Source organism: Crocuta crocuta, unplaced genomic scaffold (genome assembly GCF_008692635.1).
Source record: "Crocuta crocuta isolate KB4526 unplaced genomic scaffold, BGI_CrCroc_1.0 scaffold162, whole genome shotgun sequence".
Taxonomy (NCBI): Eukaryota; Metazoa; Chordata; class Mammalia; order Carnivora; family Hyaenidae; genus Crocuta; species Crocuta crocuta.
The window spans coordinates 4,448,319-4,454,528 of NW_027529433.1; the positions used below are offsets into that span (position 1 = coordinate 4,448,319).

A 6,210-nucleotide genomic window follows, 5' to 3' on the forward strand; every position below is an offset into this window, starting at 1 on the left:
CACTGTCCCTGGTTCTTTATTTCATGTATTTCTTCACTGCTTCTTTCCTTGGGTTCTAAGTTGATGGATTTTGTTTGAGTAACTTCTCTAGTTTTTTGCTTTTCCCGTAAAATTAAAAGCCTGCTTTCCACCTCAGCGCGTCCCCTTTTGGAAATAGGGTGGGAGAGGCCCACCTGCAGCAGACGCCCCGTGCTAGGGAGGAATGTGAGTGCGGGGCGTTCATTCCAAGGCGGTGACATGGTCCTGCCGCCCGCCCAGCCTCATCCCCAACCGCAGGATGATTTCAGTTTGAGGAGGAGAAGCAGCGGGCTGGGAAGGAATTAGTATCAGCTGCTCTGTGCTTAATAATGTTCTGGTTTAAATTGTCTGTCTCCTGGAGCCTGACAGAATGTTCTCTGCATTCAGATCAGAAAATACAAACGAACTGTTCCGCTTTCAGGGAATTTCTCACTAATGAGCTTGTTAGCCATTGGTGGAAGAAAAATGATCCCAGAGGGGCAGCTGTGAGCTGCAAGAAAACTTCCGTCCCCACCAGCACTTTGGTAGCCTTTCCTATTTGGGTTTGAAAGGTGGATCCTGACCGGAGAGGGTATCAGTCTGTCTAGGCTCAAGGGATTTATTCTCGTTGGCAGAAATACACACACAGAGACACAGATGCGGGAGTTTGTAGGCATCCTCAAGGAACTGAGGAATAGAGTTGTGCTTTGACTTTTCAGGGGGAAAAACTCCCTTTTTAAACAGTTATAACCAACGGATTTATTAATTGGATCTCTGACAGGAGAACAGTAATCCACCTACAACCCTAAGTAGAGTGCACAGGTGACTCATCCCCCAGCACATCCTAAAGCTTTGTGTGTGGGACTCTTCGACAGTGAAGAGAAGTACAGAGCCTGGTGTCCAGGCCTGTAAAGAAACAGACCCCAGCTGAATTAACTCTAGTCTGCCTAATCGCAAACTCTTAAGCACAGCAGGGCTGGCTTCCAAATCAGATCAGACAACAGTTATCTTCCAAACAGCTGATAAGATCATGTTTTCTGTTTCTCCTATCTTAGGGGAGCCTCTCTCTATATATATGTGTGTGGAGGTTGGTGGATAAGGGGCCTAGAGAAATGACAGACGACCTCCTCCCCAGTCCTGATCTGTTTGCGTGGGGGATATACTCTCAAGTCTTTCATCTCTTCATCTGAGAGGAATAGCCGTGCAATGAATGACTCAAGCACTCCTATGCACTCTCAGAATTTGGGAGGCCAGGATTCTGATTTTCACTTTTGCTTGAGATACGTGTGCCACCACTCTGGACCTTGGCATTCCTCTTGCAGGGTGCCTCTTGAAGGGCACCTGGGTGGCTCCGTTGCTTAAGCAGCCAAGTTCGACTCAAGTCATGATGTCACAGCTTATGAGTTCGAGCCCCATGTTGGGCTCTGTGCGGACTGCTAAGAGCCTGAAGCCTGCTTTGGATCCTGTTGTCTTCTTTCTCTCTCTGCCTCTTCCCTCCTCATGCTGTCTGTCTTTCTCTCTCTCTCTCTCAAAAATACTGTTTAAAAAATTTTTTTAAATAAGGAGATTGGAAAATATGACCGTATCTTAGATTTTTGATTCTGCGAAGCTCATTATCCCCTTTGTGATTCACTTCTGGAATCTGCAGTTTATCCCTTTCAGCTTGGCATTTTCCCTCCCAGAAATGTTAAATGAGATTTATCTGGGTGCAAATATGCTGTGTATGTCTTAAAACTTTTGCCGAGAACTATTACCAAAGGCTTTTTGAAAAATCAGAATAAACATGTAGATGAAGGGAAGGCAGCATACACAATTTATTAATCCTGTCTAACAGTCCTGGTTGACCAGAGAAGTGGATTTCTGCGTAATTTTTCCTTACTGTGTTGTACTTCTTCATCCTTGATGATTCATGCCTTTACTCTGAATTTTATCAAAGCGCTGGTATGCAGGCAAAACGCCTGGCTTATCATCCCCAAGAATGCTTTTCATCCTGAGAAACTTCATGCCTTCTAGTGAATCAGTGGCCATTTATAGTATGAGTAGGACATCTCGGGGAGTAACACCACAAGCTGTCTTTTTACAGTCATTCAGAAGCAAGTTATAGATACCCTTTCAGTCTTACAGACTATTTACATGCAATTTTTTATAAGGTGTTAGTCCAGAAAATTCGATCTCTAAGAATGAGGATTAGTCCAACACATCTTTTGGTGCTCCTATTTGCTATTTCATATAGACGGCAAGAAGATTCATTTTGGCACAAAGATCAGTACGTATCTTAGGTATTATTCATACACTCCAGTGAGTTATTCCTGACTTATCTTTCTTTCTGGCTGTGTCAGGCTTCTGGGAAGCAGAGTTGAAAAGAAAGAAGTAGGAGTATACCTGAGGTGTAAGTCTGTTGGTCACCTGTCCAACTCCCGAAGTCCTGATGTTCTGAGAGAACTTTCTCCCCATCTTTATCATTTATGTTCCCTGTGCATACACAGAGCACCCCAGAAAGTCTGAAATTGCTTCAAAATTTGAATTGGCAAGAGACAGAGATTCCCGTGTAGTGAGACTACCTCTCTAGGGCACACTGATCTCAGGCTAAGAACTGAAGTACAGGAAGTCCTTTCTGCTGCCAGCATAGCGGCGCCCTCTTGCAGCAGAAATCACAGCTAACAGGGAATAAGCATTCAGCGGGCGACTCCCTATGTTTTGGGGGGCAGGGGGCACATCTGTAAGGGGTGCTCAGTGGGCTCTTTCCTTCCTCCTGGAGGTCTACACCAGGTCGTTCAAGGCAGCGTCCGTGGCAGCCATGGTCCTTGAAGCTACAGCTGAGGAAGTTGCCCCACCAGCATCTGAAACAGCTGACTTGCTTTCTCTCCTGTCAGCCAAGATGTCATAGCATCTGGTCTGCCCCAGCCTCAGCCAAGGACTTGTTGCAGCTGTGAGCATCCGTCTCTCCTCTCCCCCCACCCCGTTTCTCAGCCCTGGATCTATGTGATGTGGGAACAGATGGTGAGAAAGGAGTTGTTGCCAGGGCAACAAAAGCATTCTTCGGAATTATACTCACACCGCGTTTGTCCTTACGACTTTCATTTTGGCAAAAGTGACACTTTAGTAAAATATAACTAGAAGAAAAATGACAAGCTAGTGTAGGCATATTCCTTTGCTGTGACTAATTTTAACGAATGAACGGGCCTTAGGTTTGTGTGGCCTCATTGCCTATAGAAAGTGTAACATAAATCATCAAAATTTGGATATTTTGAATTTAGAAGTAGGTGTGAAAGAATTTGCTACCTTAGTGGAAATCTGAAAATCTAGGTCCTTCAATGTAACAATAAGATACAAGCATTGACTATTAACCCAGATACAGGATTTGCGTTCAAGGTCTAGCCTGCTGGTGGGCACTGGTTGGACACCTCTGAAATCCCTATGCACAGATGCCTTTAGTGTTCAATATTCCAGTCCCAGCAGTGATTAGAGGTCAAGCCTCACCTGGCCCTGAGTCAGTCCTGATCTCCCCTTACAGTGGCTGCGAAATGTCTAGTGATTGACTTCATTCTCTAAACCGTTTTTCTCACTTGTGAAATGAGTATAATAGTAGTACGTCCCTCAGGGTTGTTCTGTGGATGAAATTAGACAATATATGAGAAGAAAGGCTTAGGTACAGTGGGGACACAGTAACTAATAAGTGGTAGCTCTTTGCTTATTAAAGTGTTTCTGCTTTCTGGGCAGGTTTTAGTATTTTTTTATGTTTCCTAGAAATACTACATTTTTTAAGTATTCTTTTTGGTTTTTTTTTTAAGTTTTATTTATTTTGAGAGAGAGACACAGGGTGGAGGGTCAGAGAGAGAAGGAGAGAGAGAGAATCCCAGGCAGGCTCTGCACTGCCAGCACAGAGCCCGATGTGGGGCTTGAACCCACGAACCGCAAGATCATGCCTGAGCCGAAACCAAGAGTGGGACGCTTAACCGACTGAGCCACCCATGCGCCCCCTAGAAATGCTGCATTTTAAGGAATAGTGGTTTCTACTCTAGTCCTCAGAATTGACCTTGTTCGCTTGCAGTCACACATGACCGTGCTGTATAGGGCCATTCCCTGGCCCCTTCGTAGCCTGCCTGTGTCGGGGCTGAAGAGTGCAGAGCAGTCCTCTGGCATTGGTGTGACTATGGGTGTTCTTGGGGCAATTTTTTTTTTCTGTTTTTAAGCAGAAGATAGCAGTTAAGTTGACAGGAAAACTAAGAACTTCTCCCTTTCCTCTTCCAGCAGACACACAGTCTCTAGACCTTGCCTCTCTGCAGGCAGCTGCTAGCAGTGGAGCCTTGACTGCAGGTGCCTTTGCAGGCTCCCCTCACAGACTAACTCACAGGCCGACTGGTGGTCCCTAGGCGAGGACTTGTTTGGCAGAGCCAGAAGCACACATCAGGCCATAGTCCTCCGGGACTGATTACAAAGGCTGGGCACGCAGCCGGCAGGGTGGTTGCTGCCAGCTTGTCTTCCTCAGGTTGTGACCTGGATGTAATCCATAATGAAACCGTAGAATGCAAAGATCCAGGTTTTCCATGACCGCATCAGCAGTTTGTTTTTAGAAACGCATGTAGGGATCTCTTAGAAGTCCATGGAATCCCCAGTGACTCAGGTTTGGGACAGAAGCCATTAAAATGAGCTCAGGATTTGGCTCACTTGTGTTGGCTTGGACTATTCCACTGGTGTTGCCATGAGGGTTGGCCTCGCACATGTGCTGCTGGGCCTGGCTGCCTGCTGTCTTTTCAGCCTTCCCTCATCTGCCTGTTTGCTTCTTTGTGTCTGGTCGGCCCTCACGATCTCCCTGTAGCCTCTGTCTATATCCCTTTCAGTCCTCCAAGATCATCTCCGCAAGCTGCTCCACCAGTCTGACCAGATCGATTGCTGTGGGGCTGACCGCTGGCTATACTGGGCTGGAGTAGAGGGTGTGCTCATGGGAGTTCCTCTCTGTCGCCGTGGCTCGGTGCCCCGTGTGTGCAGGCTCAGCTTTCTGGGAAGCGAGCAGTGACTGAGGGTGAAGGAGGACAATATGAAAAAAGGGAAAGGAGTAAAAGAAGAATCGGAGAGAGCTGACAGGTAGAGGATTTCACCTTCGCTGCTTGTAGAATTGCTTTGTCGTAAATCAAAATGTATGTGCAAGTAGATAGGCGTCTGAAATAGACCATGATCATTATCTAGGATTTGGTATTCCCTCGGCTCTTTTTCACAGGGTGAACAATACTTAGCATCAAGAAGGTAACCACGACTCACCCTGATCTCCGCATCCATTCTGACTTATCCCATGTTCTACCCATTCACCTCTGGGCCAAAAAGATGAGCCATTGGAGAGGAGAAGACTCAGAACAGGGGCTTGGAAAGCATAGGGAGAGGGGAAAGAGATGCCTGGCTCTCACAGAGACATTGTCTCGAAGTTTTACACCTGAAAAATTAACCTGGCTTTCTCCAAGAAGGTAGTGTGAGCCTGACTATCCAACTTCAGAATAACCTCAAAGAAAAGGCATGAGGAAAATAGAGGAACCATCCCTGCTTTTCTTTCTTAGAACAAGGCACTGGAAGCTTCTGGCCATCAAAAGGAGACTCTCATTTCTGGCTCTACACAGATAGGGGTTGGGTCTAGCAGCTCTGTGTCTGAAATAGTTTATAAGAAAACCATCGGGGGCGCCTGGGTGGCTTAGTCGGTTAAGCGTCCGACTTTCGCTTGGGTCATGATCTCGCGGTTCGTGGGTTCGAGCCCCGCGTCGGGCTCTGTGCTGACTGCCAGCTCAGAGCCTGGAGCCTGTTTCAGTCTGTGACTCCCTATCTCTCTGACCCTCCCCTGCTCACACTGTCTCTCTCTCTCTCTCCTAGAAATAAATAAAAAAACATTTAAAAAAAAAAAAGAAAACCATCGATTATGACACATGTACTAATTCATCAATCTCTAGTAATCTCTTAGTGAAAACTGAAGATTGCAGAAATGTTCCACAGCAGGCCAGAATTAAATTTCAATTCAGGGAGCTTTTATGGGATGCCTAGTAAGTGCAAAGACCTATAGACTCAGGTCCACAATTTCTTGAGTTTTTGCTCCCCATCCATATTAGGCATTGTTTTATAAACTGTACCCTAGACAAGCAAAATTGTGTGTGTGTGTGTGTGTGTGTGTGTGTGTGTGTGTTTGTAAAGGGAACAGGAAACTCAACCATATCGTTAGATGAAAAAAAAAAA

At 46.0% G+C, this 6,210-nt stretch overlaps 1 protein-coding gene across 1 annotated transcript in view; it reads left to right on the forward strand.

Annotated features, from left to right (window-relative positions):
• Nucleotides 1-6,210, forward strand: part of LHFPL2 (LHFPL tetraspan subfamily member 2) — a 143,521-nt gene that overhangs the window by 121,339 nt on the left and 15,972 nt on the right. The window lies entirely within an intron of this gene.